The sequence below is a fragment of the Oncorhynchus mykiss genome, chromosome 25, assembly GCF_057628025.1.
Source record: "Oncorhynchus mykiss isolate SJ-2025 chromosome 25, ASM5762802v1, whole genome shotgun sequence".
NCBI classification, from domain to species: Eukaryota; Metazoa; Chordata; class Actinopteri; order Salmoniformes; family Salmonidae; genus Oncorhynchus; species Oncorhynchus mykiss.
In genome coordinates, this window is record NC_143046.1 from 70,671,390 (window position 1) to 70,688,592 (window position 17,203).

Genomic DNA, 17,203 nt, shown 5'->3' on the forward strand with positions numbered 1-17,203 from the left:
TGGAGGATCCCATGACCCAGGGATGGCTTATTGATGTTGGCAGAGGGAGAATGTTCCCTGTGCTTGCATTAACAGCTATTTTTAGAGGAGGCCCAATCAATACTGTTTCTCTGTATCGGCCAGGCCTTTCCCTGGACGTCCCAGAGGTTTCAGAGGCTGCTGCTCTACGATGCCACCCTGACCCTCAGCAAATGTAATGCTCTGACGAGGTGTAAATCAATGGCATTCAAGGGTTGACCAGGGTGGTCCGTCACCAAAGGCTTGGATTGAAACCGCAGAAGAGGGGTGGAAAGGTAGCCGATATGTCAGACGTGTTTGTGTTTCTGTGTTGGATGAGGGTAAGAGTCGAGTGGATGTGGAAAGTGTCATCCACACACCTCGTAAGTAATACTAGCCATAATGCATGACCACATGAGCGTGCAGGTCTAGCCTGGCAAATAGTATTAAAAAACAACAAAAAAAGGACAAATGACTTACGTTTTTTTTGGTACAGCTTTTTTACTACATATACATACATTTTACCTATACCTTTTACATACATGGTACTTTTATATATAACAACAATACATTACCAAACAAACTCTTTAATCCCAACCCTCAGCCACACTCAGTCCATCCCACCTATCACCATAGACCACCCTTGTTTGTTTTGTGCCATATATTTTTCAATTGTACTGTGATGTTTTACAAAATGTTTTAATCTTTCTAATCATATATTATCCACAGATTGTGAGCTAAAGATGAAAACCTTTCCTATGAGTATTATCATATTATTTATTGATTGGCTATGGCTTTCCAGATCGGCAAATAGTATTAACAGTAGGCAGATTTCCCTGGATAAGGGCATCTCAAATGAAAAGGCATGATGCATGACTTGAGATAAACATAGGGCTTGCGGCTGAACAATTTGAACCTTTCATCTTAAATCAGGACCGTAGTTAAGATCAGATCAGGCTTTGGGACAAAAGATGAGTTCTCTGTCGATCTTGAGATAGGGGTGACAGCCTATCATAACATCCCTAGCACCCTTAAAACACCCTTGGAATACCAGTCTGAACAGAGTGGTTTTGATTTATTCCCTCTGATGATCAAATGACATGCTACAAATTGGCAGGGGTGTCTGAAAATGTGTTAACTGTATCTACTGAATATCTCTAGAATTTGCCTTGTGTCCCATGAATCACTTATGAGTTGAGAGTTGACAAGTATGGCCACGTGTTCAGGATAAAACAGGAACTGTTCAATGCTTCACTTTGTTACATGAATGTCTATATAATCAAGACCATCTACCTCTGGTACAGTATTACATCATTTGATAATTCCCCCCCACCATAAAATTGTGATAGGGTTAGGTTCATGACCATAATCTGACATCTATATGGTCAAAATAGTTTATCTGATTGACCTGACAAAGTCACGTTGTCTCCAGGCGTTTGAGCTTTGTGAAGAGATGCCTGGAAACCAAGGCTTCATTCAAGTTTTCTTCAGAACTCATGCTAGTTATCGCACAGCCCATGTGAGGCATACAGTACCTACAGGGGGAAACTCTGACAGAAGGTTACACTTACTGACACGTCATAATGACATGACACTGTCATAACCATATCATAATATGTTATATCAGCTGACATAACTTGTCATAACCTGTTATAATACAGTCATAACACTGTCATGACATATATTGTGTTATTTTATGGCTGGTTACGACACCTACATAAGAGTGTCAAAACCCCCAAAAATTACCACACAGGGCAAAACATTCCATTACACTATAGCCTAAGTGTCAACAGTATGTTCAGGATGGAAATATATTTTTTAAATTACCATATTCAATTCTGATTGTAATTGCGCAAACATTGATATTAGACATGCACCTACCCCAATGCTCTGTTGCTGATGACTGGGATGAATGCAGAAGCAGATTTCAGGAGCAGGACAAGTCACCCTCTTTTTGACTGATGACGTACATAAGGGCATGTACGTGATAATCATATAAGCCAGATATGCCTATGATGATCATAATGCTTCTTGACAGTGTCAAAACTGAATTTTCTTAGTTCAAGTAAAGTGATGGTCATAATGCTTCATGACAGTGTCATAAAACTCCTTACTGCAACAAAAGATTTAAGAAACAAACTTTCAAATGAAAGGAAACTTCTTGGCAGGGAAAAACAAATGTAAATAAATATGGGTTTTGACACTCTTATGTAGGTGTCATAACCAGCCATAAAACACAATCTATGTCACAACAGGTGTAAATATATGCGTCATGACAGTGTTATGACCATATTATGACAGGTTATGACACGTTATGTCAGCTGTTAAGATACATTATGACACGGTAATGACCATGTCATAACATGTTATGACACTGGGTGCAAAGTAAAGTGTTACTAGTGGTTCTTTAAAATCCTCAAGGTGGATATGTCTTTTGTCATTCTCAAGATGGACAGATCCAAACTAGACCGTCCCATCCATCTCATGGCCCTCAGAAAAGCTGTTGCTTCCATCTGGTTGGTATTTCACTTATTACAGGTGAGGCCTTGGTAATGTCTTTCCCACGTATCAGGCACAATAAAAACGTCCTCACTGCTTTATGAATGAATATTACAGGGCTCATATGCTGGTGCGGGCTGGAGAGGGAGAGGCCTCTTGGCTCAAGCTAACTCGTCCAGCTCACCTCACATTCCTCTTCTCCTGCGCCATCCTTAGCATTGTCTTTAGTATTGGCGAGTGAGCTTACAAGGAGGTACACATTTCAAAGCTAGCTAGTCAGTCATCAGTGGTCAGGAGATGTGCTGCTGATATGCAATAAAGCCTCATAGAATGTCCTGCTGCACAAACCACTTTCAATAAGAGATATGAATTAGTTACCGTAATTTCTGGACTATAAGCCGCTATTTTTTTTCCCACGCTTTGAACCTCGCGGTTTATACAATGACGCGGCTAATTTATGTTTTTTTCCCGCTTTCACAAGATTCATGCCGCCAAAAAACTGAGCACCGTCACATAATGTGACGTAAATCGAGCGCGCTCAAACTTCCCATCATTCTGATTACGGTAGTCATTTTGTCACCCTCATCATGGCAAAGAAACTGAGAAATGCATATGATGCAGCTTTCAAGTTGAAGGCGATCGATCTGGCTGTTGGAAAAGGAAATAGAGCTGCTGACAGCGTGGAGCATTGTCAAAAAAATCCACTATCATCAACGGGTTTTGAAAGGCTGGACTGCTGCGTGTTGAAGAGGGCAGCGATCCAACATCGGATGAAGCAATTCTGAGGCTATTCAACTCCGACACCGAAGGAGATGACTTCAGTGGTTTCAGTGCACAGGAGGAGGAAGATAGTGACCAATGACTTTCTTGGTAGGCTACTGTTTAATTTTTGTTACAAGCCGTGTTTCGTCAAAGGCTGTGTAAAGTTAATTTGTTTCAATGTACCGTTAGGCACCTGCGGCTTATAGACATGTGCGGCTTATTTATGTACAAAATACATATTTTTAAATAATTCAGTGGGTGCGGTTTATATTCAGGTGCGCTTAATAGTCCAGCAATTACGGTATATACCATCGATCACGTCCATAGTATCAGGAGGCACACAGTGTCCAGCATGGGTCACTGCCCACACAGGGTAGCACCAGCCCAACGTCTGGTGAAGCGTCTGCATAAAGGTCATGTAAAAGCCAATCACACCGGGGTTACCTATTTTCATAGTCAACTGTACCAGTTTCTTATTATGTCAATACATTTTCCACTGTACTCTTGAAGAACATCGCGTATGACGACAAAGCGGTGGCCACGTTATGGTCGTCCTGTCATTCCCTGACCTTTGCCATCAATCTCATCAGCCCCCACTGTCAACTCCGCTGCTAGCTAGGAACTGTATTTAGCTCATAGTACGGTTGAGTAATATCTTCCTACAGGTAAAAAAAGGTGAGTTTATCCTGGTTGGGGTTTATTTCTGTCAGGGTGAGATAAAAGAGCAAAAAGCTGAATAGCAGATGTTTAAGAATAAAGGCTACTCTGTGTGGTCTGTCTGTCCGTCCATCCAATAGGAGAGAAGCTGAAGTGTGGCATTCTGAGTGTGTATCAGTAGCGTGTGACGAGTGACATTATTTGAGAGTAATCTGTATATATTCATACAGTAGGTGTTTTGTATTGTGCAAGTCACGTGTATAAGTGTGGATGAGAATCGGGGTGTACACTATGTTGCAGTAAGTTTATGACTGCAACACAAGGTTTTATTGGCATGCTTACAATGATGTAGGCATAGCCTGGCGTCCTGGCCAGCTGAAAAGTAGAAGTAACTTTTGCCTACATCTGTAATTTCAGGCCATGGGATTGGTAATGCTCTCTGTTTTGAAATGAGATGAAGCCCTTTCCATATATAACTGCCTCAGTGACAGGGTGCTGAGAGAGAGCTGCAGGTCCAATCTATGGAGGAACATAAAGCTTTCTTTCCATTAGGCCGTGGAGTGTTATAACAATACATTGCCAATCATCGCTCATGCCACATTTAGGCTAAAGCATTTGGAACAATAAGTTAAAGCCATCTAACACTTTGGTTAATAGTGGACATTATTAAGTTCATAAAATTCACCTGGGAGATTTTACATGACCACATGCTGGTTAAAATGGCATTGGTTTGTTGGTTGGATAGTTCATATGCCACTGTTAAAAATGCAGTAAAGGAGTGTACTCACTGCTTCTGTTATTCCTTTTAATCCATTATCTCCATAATACATCCAATTGGGTACATATAAAACACAAATAAATATCTGGCAACACGCAGACCGCATACTATAAATGTATCACTTAGTACAGATGTAGGATCTTAAATTTGATGATCCTTTGTTGCTGAGAATTTTCCTGTGCTGCAGGAAATGCAGATGAGCTTCGGGATTTACAAATTCACTGAAAACCCACACTAACAGAAGGTTAGATAAACTGTATTCCACTTTTCATGCAGCCTAATTTTGACCAGATAATTGCCTAACCACCGATCAAGCAACATTATGAACTAAGCATTCAAATCCTGTTTCTGCGGGATTATTTTCCTGCCACAATACAGGCCAAATTAAGATCCTACATCTGTCCTCAAGATGAATTAAACCCATTGCAAGATATGGAATCTAGATGTTTTTGTATTTAGGAGCTCTAAAGTCTTGGAGTTGAACCCACAATTATTGCATTGTGAAAGCATCTAACCACATGCCCCCCATCAAGCTAACAAGCTAATAAGTAACAATCACACATTGTTAATGTCCTAAAAATAATTAACTTGTCTTATTTTGCCTGGCAGAAGGGCTTGGATTCCTTGTGAAAGCTAATGTGATCTTGAAACAATCAAAAACATTTACTATGAGTTCAACTCTATTTTTCTAGGGTGGGTGATGGCAACCATAAAGTACATGGAACTAGATGAGGATTTTGTGGGAAATAAGGACAAACAGTGGTTTGAGGGGGAGGGATATGGCATGAAACCTGTAGTCTGAGATTGAACTCTCACTACCGTGGGCCCGAGTTCAGAACACTTGTTGCAGTTCTCGCTAGTGTTTTCATATTTTCATTCACATATCCTGAGTCATTAATCAAGAACCGAGCGCAGCTGAAGACGTTGCGCAACTCTTTGTGGGAGAGCAAGCTTCTCTGCTGAGCAGAGTGCATATAAAATAAATATGGGAGACAAATAAAGACTTAGAAGTGTACAGATATTTATGAGGTACAAGTTATTATGAGGACAATTCCCCCTAGCGATAGTTCAGTGAGGTGGAAACTTTCCGGTCTTTTCATTTAATTGACAGTAGTAGGCAGAGGTTGTGTAGATCAGTGAAAAAAACAACAATTTTGAATCTCATGAAGTGCATGCCTCTACTGCAGTAGATCCATTAGAATGGACATCATGTCCATCCCACTATCTAGGAGAGCTTCCTGGTCACTTTGTTTTTACCTTTTGTAACCAACCATGACAGATAAGGCCCCCTCTTTTCTCTCATCGAATGGCAACCTCCACCTCTCTCAATATCTGCAAGACTCCCGCAACTGAACATTGTGTCTCCTGCTCTCCACAAGCTGAGTAAACAGTAAACTCCCTCTTTCTCCCAGACAGTAGGGAGTGTGCAGGGGATGGGCTGTCCTTAAATGCAGCACCCTTTTCTAGACTCCGTCCGCAGCCCCTCCTAGCCTACTGATGAAATACATTTGTATGTTTTTATTCACGCTGGGTTTCCAAATCTCTCCCAGATGGCCCCAGACATGCTCAAGAAGTGGGCTTTCAGAAACCCGACCCATACCAGAGATGTGCCATTGGAAATGACAGTGCTATTTTTGCTAGGCACAACAGTAGACACCCCCACTCTCCCGCTGGTGGCTTGCACTCCCAAGAGAAGATGTAATAAAGGCCCCCCGAATCCCACTGTCACACAGCTTGAACCGTTTTGAACTCGAGGCAAGTGTAGAAAAGAAAACCGCTTGATACTTTAGCAGTCTGGGATCACTCCTCAGACCACCCATTTGTAAGGAGTAGACAGGTACCCAAAACTGAACACATTATTAGGATGTGAACAAATAAACTTTCAACGGATACTTGGCCTTCATGAAGATAAGCTTCAGTATTTGTATGAGTTTTGTCCCCAACATCTGTCTCTATCAGCAAAGAGGAGTTTGGAATGTGATTCGCTGGAGGATACATCTACTGTATCTGGTGTTCACAGCCAATTGAGGGGCGGGTTACGCAGGTACTATTTTGCGAGGAGTGTACCGCTCACTCAAGAGAGGTCATGAAGGTGACTGCACAGGTCCCCCTTTATCCGGTAAATAAAGTGGACAAAAAAACATAATTAAGAGAGAAAAATTTAAATTAGGACATGAAAAAAGCCACAATGTTAAGTCTGTGGGCTGAAAGAGAGTGATAGCACATACTGTAGAAAGAAACCTGAATTAACAAGGGGTTAGGATTGAGCTGATGGAGAGAGATGACTGAGCTGATGGAGAGAGATGATTGAGGTCTTACTGAGTCAAGAGTCAGTCACAGAGGGAAAAGCCTTAACTCCACAATAAGACTCTTCAGGAGTGGTGGTGGTAAACACATGAGAACTGAATGATTCATGACAGAGGTATTGGAGTAGGGGGAGCAAAGAGGGTTTCCTATTGTTGTACTCTGTTAGGCAAAGCACAATAGCCTGATGAATTCAGATGCCATTGATTTCAATGAGACAGCGACTGGAAATTCCGACGAAGTTACACCGTCTACAGCAACAACAAAGGCCACACCAGATGTAGGCTAGTCCTCAAACAAGTCACAACTAATCTTAACTAGAATGATAACTTCGTAGAGACACTGTATCCATGTGCAACTCAAAAGGTAGAGAAATGTAAAACCATTGTGGATTTCAGTAACTGGTACCAAAAATTGAAATATGAACTGAGTTAGGTCAGTTGTTGTGGTAATAGAGATGCCAATCGCTATATAAAGTCCCACGAAGAAAAAGCCTGGATGAAGGAAGAGATGACTACAAATGATTCGGTTGACAGTTTTATATGTGGATTAATTGTCGGAGTAAAGGACCTTGTGCATTTCAGGTAAAATAACAACTCAACGTTTATATCCCAGGTCAAATTAGCTAGCAACAGCAAGCTAGCTAAATAGGACAAATTAGCTAGCAACTGCAAGCTAGCTAGCTAAATGGCCATGTTTATTGCTTTTCGATTAATATAATTGGTTCAGAGTTTGTTTTGATATTTGAACCTGCGTGTCGTGATTGCATTTAGTGTGGGCGGACAAAATCAATTTGCACGCAATAGTGCACGAGCGCAGCCAGTTTGGGTACGGTGTAAGGCTACATATATTAATATGGGCTATTTTCAGCCATTTCCTGGGTAGCTTACCAGGGATAGACATAATACTGAAAAGAGCAAACAAAGCAAGAAAAAAATATATACATTCAGCAGTCCATTAATCAATTGGTGTGTGTGTGTGTGTGTGTTGCGGGGTTGAAGCTACGAACCCATAGGCTTAGCTCTCTCGTCCCTTCCAGGCTTCTGGGAGGGAGGGTGGTCAATGAGCCTGTCGTAGCGGATGTAAGCAATGTCCCCACGCGCTCTGGCAGCTTTCATGGCTGAGATCAGTACTTTCCTCTTCTGGCGCACAGCTTCCGGATAGTCCTTGTTGAGGAAGATATACGTTCCTCTCAAGTCCTTGGCTCTTTCCAGAACAGCTACCTTGTCCTTGAACTTCAGGAACTTGACCACTATCGGCCTGGGCCTATCAACTGGGCCAGTGGTGGGTTTTCCAGTCCTGTGGGCGCGTTCCACCTCAACCCTCCTGTGGTCCATCTTCAATTTCTCAGAGATCAGTTCCCTCACTTTGACCTCAGACTCCGTCGTGTGGAGATTCTGTAATTCCGTCCACAACCATGTTGTTCCTCCTTGATTGTCCCCCGAGACATATGATTTATCTGTCATTGTTATCATGGATTCACACACAGAACATATGACCTCTCTCAATGACTTACAGATTGCTGTCATCTTGAGGTTCTCCAGTTTCAACTCATCAAGCTGACTCTGGGAGAACTGGAAACTGTTCTTCAGATCCTGGACCTCTCTGGTCAGGTCGTCCATTCTTTTATTAGTAGAATCCACAAGTATAAAACACTTGAAGCTATTTTCTTGTTGTGTCTTTTGTTTGTTTAAAAGATCATTCATGTGTGATAGAGAGAGACCACTGTCCTCAACGGTACTCCCTCAGGCTTTGGTCTTTGTCACGGTAGCTAGCAACGTAGGTTACGCTGTTACTCCTTGCAGTTCCAGACAGGGCAGGTCACAGTGAAGATTGAAAACAACAAACAGCAGTGATCTAGACAGCCACAAACCAGTGACAATCCGCGTACCCAGCCACAATGGCTTACCGCATTGCAGGCTGTGTTCAAGAAAACCCAGCTAGCTTGATATGCAGCTAGCTAGCAGCTAGGCTAGCTCCTCAGACCTGTCATTGGCAGGATCACTGGAAAGAGATAAGCAGTCCCAGCAAATGATGCCAACTGCGTTGCGGGATCCAAACTAAAAAGCTAGCAAGCTACCAAGAACTTTCCAATACACTTTCAAACAAACTTTTCAAGAAACCAAAACCGAGCTCTGCCACATTCTGTATTCAACAGGAAGAATCAAATCAAATTGTATGTGTCACATAAGCCGAATACAACAGGTGAAATGCTTCCTTACTACAAGCCCTAAGCCAACAATGCAGTTAAGAAAAATAAACTGAAGTTGAAAAAATAATTAAAGAGCAACAATAAAATAGCAGTTACGAGCCTATATACAGGGGGTACCGGTACAGAGTCAATGTGCAGAGCCACAGGTTAGTCGAGGTAATTAAGGTAATATGTACATGTAGGTAGAGGCAAAGTGACTATACATAGATAATAAACAGAGAGTAGCAGCAGTGTAAAAAAATGCAAATAGTCCAGGTAGCCATTTGATTAGCTGTTCAGGAGTCTTAAGGCTTGGGTGTAGAAGCTGTTAATAACCTCTTGAAACTCTGGGGGCAGTATTTCATTTTTGGATGAAAAACGTTCCCGTTTTAAACGGAATATTTTGTCACGACAAGTTGCTCGACTATGCATATAATTGACAGCTTTGGATAGAAAACACTCTGACGTTTCCAAAACTGCAAAGATATTGTCTGTGAGTGCAACAGAACTGATGTTACAGGCGAACCCCAGATAAAAATCCAATCAGGAAGTGCCGCATTTTTTGAAAGCGCTTCATGCCAATGATTCCTTATATGGCTGTGAATGGGCTACGAATGAGCTTACGCTTTCTACGTATTCCCCAAGGTGTCTACAGCATTGTGACGTCTTTTTACGCATTTATGTTGAAGAATAGCCGTAAGGGACCACATTGAGCAAGTGGTCACATGATGGCTCCCGCAGATAATCTTGCGTAAAGTACAGAAGTAGCCATTTTTCCAATCGCTTCTTATGAGAAACCAATTGTCCCGGTGGATATATTATCGAATAGATATGTGAAAAACACCTTGAGGATTGATTCTAAACAACGTTTGACTTGTTTCTGTCGATATTATGGAGCTAATTTGGAAAAAAGTTTGGCGTTGTAGTGACCGCATTTTCCGGTCGATTTCTCAGCTAAACGTGAAGAACAAACGGAGCTATTTCGCCTACAAAAATAATATTTTTGGAAAAAAGGAACATTTGCTATCTAACAGAGTCTCCTGAGTGAAAACATCCAAAGTTCTTCAAAGGTAAATTATTTAATATGATTGCTTTTCTTATTTTCGTGAAAATGTTGCCTGCTGCTAGCAGGGCATAATGCTATGCTAGGCTATGATAAACTTACACAAATGCTTGTCTAGCGTTGGCTGTAAAGCATATTTTGAAAATCTGACATGACAGTGTGATTAACAAAAGGCTAAGCTGTGTCTCAATATATTTCATTTGTGATTTTCATGAATAGGAAGATTTTTTAGGGATATTTATGTCCGCTACGTTATGCTAATTAGTTTGAGGCGATGATTACGCTCCAGGATCCGGGTTTGAGAGTCGCAAGAAATTTTAAGAAGCATTTTGGACCTAGACTTCGTGCTCCGGTACCGCTTGCCGTTCAGTAGCAGAGAGAACAGTCTATGACTAGGGTCTCTGGAGTCTTTGACAATTTTTTGGCCTTCCTCTAACACTGCCTGGTATAGAGGTCCTGGATAGCAGGAAGTGTGTACTGGGCTGTACGCACTACCCTCTGTCGTGCCTTGCGGTCGAAGGCTGAGCAGTTGCCATACCAGGCAGTGATGCTCTCAATGGTGCAGCTGTATAACTTTTTGAGGATCTGAGGACCCATGCTAAATATTTTCAGTTTCCTGAGGGGAATAGGATTTGTCATGCCCTCCTCACAACTGTCTTGGTGTGTTTGGACCATGATAGTTTGTTGGTGATGTGGTCACCAAGGAACTTGAAGCTCTCAACCTGCTCCACTACAGCCCCATCGAAGAGAATGGGGGTGTGCTCGGTCCTCCTTTTCGTGTAGTCCAAAATCATCTCCTTTTTTGATTACGTTGTGTGAGAGGTTGTTGTCCTGGCACCATATATCCAGGTCTCTGACCTACTCCCTATAGGTGGTCTCGTCGGTGATTGTCAGTGATCAGGCCTACCACTGTTGTGTAGTCAGCAAACTTAATAATGGTGGAGTTGTGCTTGGCCATGCAGCCTTGGGTGAACAGGGAGTACAGGAGGGGACTGAGTACGCACCCCTGAGGGGCCCCCGTGTTGAGAATCAGCGTGGCAGATGTGTTGTTACCTACCCTTTATCACCTGACACAGTTCATCAGGAAGTCCAAGATCCAGTTACAGAGGGAGGAGTTCAGTCCCAGGGTCCTTAGCTTAGTGATGAGCTTTGAGGGCACTATGGTGTTGAGCGAGGTGCTGTAGGCAATGAATAGCATTCTCATGTAAGTGTTGCTTTTGTAAGGTGGGAAAGGGCAGTGTGGAGTGAAATGTGTATCTGTTGGGGCGGTATGCAAATTTTAGTGGGTCTATGGTTTCTGGGATATGGTGTGGATGTGAGCCATGACCAGCCTTTCAAAGCACTTCATGGCTACAGACACGACTGCTACGGGTCGGTATTTATTTAGACAGGTGGACTTGGTGTTCTTGGGCACAGGGACTATGATGGTCTGCTTGAAACTTGTTGGTATTATAGACTTGGTCAGGGAGAGGTTGAAAATGTCAGTGAAGACACTTGCCAGTTGGACAGCGCATGCTCAGAGTACACGTCCTGGTAATCCGTCTGGCCCTGCGGCCTGGTAAATGTTGACCTGTTTAAAGGTCTTACTCACATCGGCTGGGGAGAGCATGATCACACAGTCTTCCGGAACAGCTGGTGCGCTCATGCATGCTTCGGTGTTGCTTGCCTCTAAGCGCGCATAGAAGTCCTTTAGCTCGCCTAGAAGGCTCATGTCATTGGGCAGCTCGCGGCTGTGCTTCCCTTTGCAGTCCGTAATAGTTTGCAAGCCCCGCCACATTCGATGAGCATCGGAAGCCGGTGTAGAAGGATTCAATCTTAGTCCTGTATTGATGCTTTGCCTGTTTGATGGTTCGTCAGAGGGCATAACAGATTTTCTTATAAGTGTCCGGGTTAGAGTCCCACTCCTTAAAAGCGGCATCTCTACCCTTTAGCTAAGTGAGGATGTTGCCTTAAATCCATGGCTTCTGGTTGGGGTATGTACGTACGGTCACTGTGGGGATGCACAATGCACTTATTGATGAAGCCAGTGACTGATGTGCCGTACTCCTCAATGCCATCAGAAGAATCCCAGACAGAGTGTGTCCCAGACACACAGTGTGTGCTAGCAAAACAGTCCTGTAGCTTAGCATCTGCGTCATCTGACCACTTCCGTATTGAGCGAGTCACTGGTGCTTCCTGCCTTAGTTTTTGCTTGTAGGCAGAAATCAAAGAGCTTCTGGATATCAGAACAGCTATTACTAACCTCATACTGGACAAAGATTTTTTCTTTAACGAGTCAAACACAAAGGATTTACTTCAGACACTGAACAAGGCCTAAATCCCCGTCAAATCCCCGATGCTGGCACTAAGACTTAACTCAACAAGCTGTATAAGGCCATAAGCAAACAAGAAAATGCTCAGAGACTGCGCTCCTAGTAGCCGGGGACTTTAATGCAGGGAAACTTAAATCCGTTTTACCTCATTTCTACCAACATGTTACATGTGCAACCAGCGGGAAAAAAACTCTAGACCACCTTTACTCCATACATAGAGACCCGTACAAAGCTCGCCCTCCATTTGGCAAATCTGACCATAACGCTATCAGGAGGATAGCGTTATGGTCAGATTTGCCAAATGGAGGGCGAGCTTTGTACGGGTCTCTATGTATGGAGTAAAGGTGGTCTAGAGTTTTTTTCCCGCTGGTTGCACATGTAACATGTTGGTAGAAATGAGGTAAAACGGATTTAAGTTTCCCTGCATTAAAGTCCCCGGCCACTAGGAGCGCAGTCTCTGAGCATTTTCTTGTTTGCTTATGGCCTTATACAGCTTGTTGAGTTAAGTCTTAGTGCCAGCATCGGTTTGTGTTGGTAAATAGACAGCTATGGAAAATATAGATGATAACTCTATTGGTAAATAGTGTGGTCTTCAGCTTATCATGAGATACTCTACCTCAGGCGAGCAAAATTGAGACATCCTTAATATTAGATTTCGTGCACCAGCTGTTATTGACAAATAGACACAGACTGCCATCCCTAGTCTTACCAGAGGCAGCTGTTCTCTCTTGCCAATGCATGGAAAACCCAGCCAGCTGTATGTTATCCATGTCGTTGTTCAGCCACGACTCTGTGAAAAATAAGATATTCATTTTTAATGTCCCGTTGGTAGGATAGTCTTGATCGGAGCTCATCCAGTTTATTATCCAATGATTGCACGTTGTTAGAGGTGGGTTAACCGCTCGCCGTCGGGTTCCTACAAGGCACCTCGACCTACGTCCCCTATATCTCTATCTCATCTTCATGTGAATGACGGGGATTTAGGCCTTGTTCAGTGTCTGAAGTAAATCCTTTGTGTTTGACTCGTTAAAGAAAAAATCTTTGTCCAGTATGAGGTTAGTAATAGCTGTTCTGATATCCAGAAGCTCTTTTCAGTCATAAGAGACGGTGGCAGAAACATTATGTACAAAATAAATAACAAATAATGCAAAAAAACCACACAATAGCACAATTGGTTAGGAGCCTGTAAAACGGCAGCCATCTCCTCTGGCGCTATTACTATGAAAGCTATGGTGAAAGCTATGATCCCTTAATGATGTAACTTATTAAATACACTTCAATCAGTGTAAATGAAGGGGAGGAGACAGGTAAAATAATGAAGTTTAAGTCTTGAGACAATTGTGACATGGATTGTGTATGTGTGCCATTCAGAGGGTGAATGGGCATGACAAAAAATGAAAGTGCCTTTGAACAGGGTATGGTGGTAGGATTGTGTCAAGAACTGCAATGCTGCTGGGTTTTTCACACTCAACAGTTTCCAGTGTGTATCAAGAATGGTTCACCACCCAAAGGACACCCAGCCAACTTGAAACAACTGTGGGAAGCATTGGCGTCAACATGAGCCAGCATCCCTGTGAAACACTTTCAACACCTCAGTATTAGGATGGTGTTCCTAATGTTTGTTATACTCAGTGTAGGCTACAGTTGGAAATAGCAACAAATTATATTTTAATTTAAGAATGGCTAAGATATTATAACTCAATAAAAAATACATTATTGTTCTTGTGTGTCTGTCACTAAAGGAATTGCATTTTAGCCACAGTTCAGATCATACATCACTTTAGTATTGGCAACAGCAGTTGTGCAAGTGCTTCTGGAGGCATAGAGCATGCACTGGCAATAAGAGAGTGACAAATGTTGAAGCATTATTAATGTAGTGACATAAGTGCCTTAATAAGAGACTGACTCATCTCTTAGCTAAAAGAAGCACAATAGCACATTGGATATCTGTTAATTATTTAAATACAGATGTCTCATGACCAAATGTCTTATTTTTGGAAGAGGACAACTCCTGAATCACTCCAGGCTTGATTAATTCAAGAAAGTCAAACAACCCTCCCTGTCTTCCCCACTTGTTGTCTTTCCTCCCTTCTTCCTTCACTAGAAAGGGTGCATTTCTAGTGTATGAATGTGGGTCTGCTGAACTGAACACTGTGGAGACCTCCCTCCCTAGCATCTTTGATCTCTCGGCCTTGTGCCTGAAGTACCGCAGCACTGACGTAGTCCCGCACCTGCAGCCCACTTTGAGCTTCCACTGCACTTCCAAAGATTGAGTTAGACTTCCCAAAACACATTTGCCTTTTAGGCCTATTCTGCAAAAATCAAGTGGTTGAAATGTTCAGTGAGCAGTGATACATTTTACGGACTGCAGTCACCACACCTTAAAGTATGTATTTTAACTCACTTTAATCACAGCGGTATTACAGGGGCTCAATTCAGATGTTTACCTAATAGTGACATGCCTGGTACTGCTAATAGCATTGCGGCAGGTGGATTGAGGGCTAAGACTGGAATGTCAGCCCAAGTTATTGGTTATGATTATTTTCATGCATTGCTGAAATATTTGGTGGAATGTAACCTGGAGGTAACATTTGATTGCTATTCCCTCCCTTGGTCTTGCTGACCTTTTTGCCTCTCCTCCATCTGTTGAGAATAGAGGGTGGCCTGGAGGGAGGGTGGAGGGATGTATCGATAGAGGGTGGCCTATGTATTAAGTAGACTATCCTATCCATTTACCCTAGAGGCTAAAGCGAGTTGCTCCTGGTTACTTTTTCATCCGTTGAATTGACCATTTTTGATCCTCAGGAGGAAATTAAGATTTTTTCACCTTTATTTAACCAGGTAGGCAAGTTGAGAACAAGTTCTCAAGTTCTCAAGATGTCACAGGCGCACACACAACACCATCACACAGAACAGACAGAGAAGAACATAGGCCTACACATGACAAAACATATCAGGTGCTGGTTTTAAAACATCAAACTTTTCACTAACCCATTTTTTTCACCAAGGAATACAGAATGTCTATGATTGTAGTAGGCTACACGCTTTGAGATTTTAGAATGATTGGCTGTGGCATCTGTGCTCTATCAAAACAGTCAAAAACACATACGTTTAATTGGAAGAGGTCAACCTCTATTCAAGTCGTCATGGTTTCCATTCATCAATCAAAACACACCTACAGAGAATACAGATACACCTGTGAGTGCTTTAGAGTATGAAACACGGCTTGTCCATAAGATTGGACACAAAGATCATTACTCTGATCACTGAGAAAAGGGCAGCTGGTCTACAATAACTGGGCCTTCACGGTGTCTCTGTCAGCCATAATGGGTCCATTGAGCCATATACTGAGTGATATTTAGAGGGCAATGAACGAGCTCCAGTCACTGCGACCTTTCAAAGGTCACTGGCATGACTGAGATTCTCGCCCTGACTCTATGGCTCATCTTTCTCAAAGTTCCCATATTTAACCACAAAGAAGTGGGGTGACATAGGCAGAGTAGTATCGAGGCACACGAGACCCAAAATATGTTTGTGTGCTATTTGGTCCGGACGTGGTGAGAACATAGTCACAGGATAGGACGTTTAATATCAACATCACATGATATGATGATGAGACACTAAGGGTCAATTAAAGCAAACTGCTCTGTCAGGAATACGATGAAACGTGTTGTATTAACGACACCACTTTTAAAAACTGCAGTTTAAAAAGCCTTTGAACATATTGTTAAGGGTGAGATTATGGCCAAGGTTCAGGATTGATTAAACCCATTGCAGTTTGCGTATGGGATTGGGAGAGGGATGGAAGATGCAACTGTCACTCTTCTTAACTATGTCCTTAAACATTGAGGGAAGTACAGTAAAACCCATGCCAGACTACTATTTGTTGACTTCTCTTCCACTTTTAATTATATACAACCACATCTTAGCAGATAGGCTATTGTCCAATTTTGTTCTTGATTTTAACAGTCTGGTTGAGAGATTTTTTTTAATCAAAATAACTCAGTGAGATTCAATGGTTCCCTACAATATCCTCCTTCACTGGTTCACCACAAGGTTGCGTCCTTTCCCCTCTGTTTGTACTGTACACTAATGATTGTCAGAGTAATCACGACAAGACATACCATTAAGTTTGCAGATGACTAAGGTTATCATGAGTGTGACAGGAAGTTGAGGTGAGCCATGGCCCAGTGATGGAGGAGAGTGTTGGATGGTGTGACCACTCCTACTTAGAAATTCATGTCAAGAAAACCAAGGATATGGCTATTGATTTCTGGAGGAGCTCACTGCCGCCAATACAGACTGATAGATGGTGAGAGGCCGTCGATCCATACAAATATCTTGGAACTTTCCTCGACAGCAAATTGAGTTGAGAGAGATCAGCATTTGTTCTTTCTGAGGAAACTGCCGTTTCAGGGTGGATAAGACGCCGATGACCATCTTTCATCGATCGCTCATTGAATCCATTTTACCATTCAATACGATCTGCTGTTTTAGAAATATTCAACTTAAAGAGTAAGAACGGGATGGGTAACACTGTGAAACAAAGTAGCAGGATCATGAGCTTTACTGACCTTTCTCACCTGTATCAGACACTAGTCATACGTAAGGAGCCATCCATTCTGAGGGACTCCCAGCAT

At 42.4% G+C, this 17,203-nt stretch overlaps 1 long non-coding RNA gene across 3 annotated transcripts in view; it reads right to left on the reverse strand.

The window, feature by feature from the left end:
• The window catches only part of LOC110505693 (uncharacterized), a 33,389-nt gene that overhangs the window by 14,872 nt on the left and 1,314 nt on the right, over nucleotides 1-17,203 (reverse strand). The gene's annotated exons all lie outside the window — the stretch shown is intronic.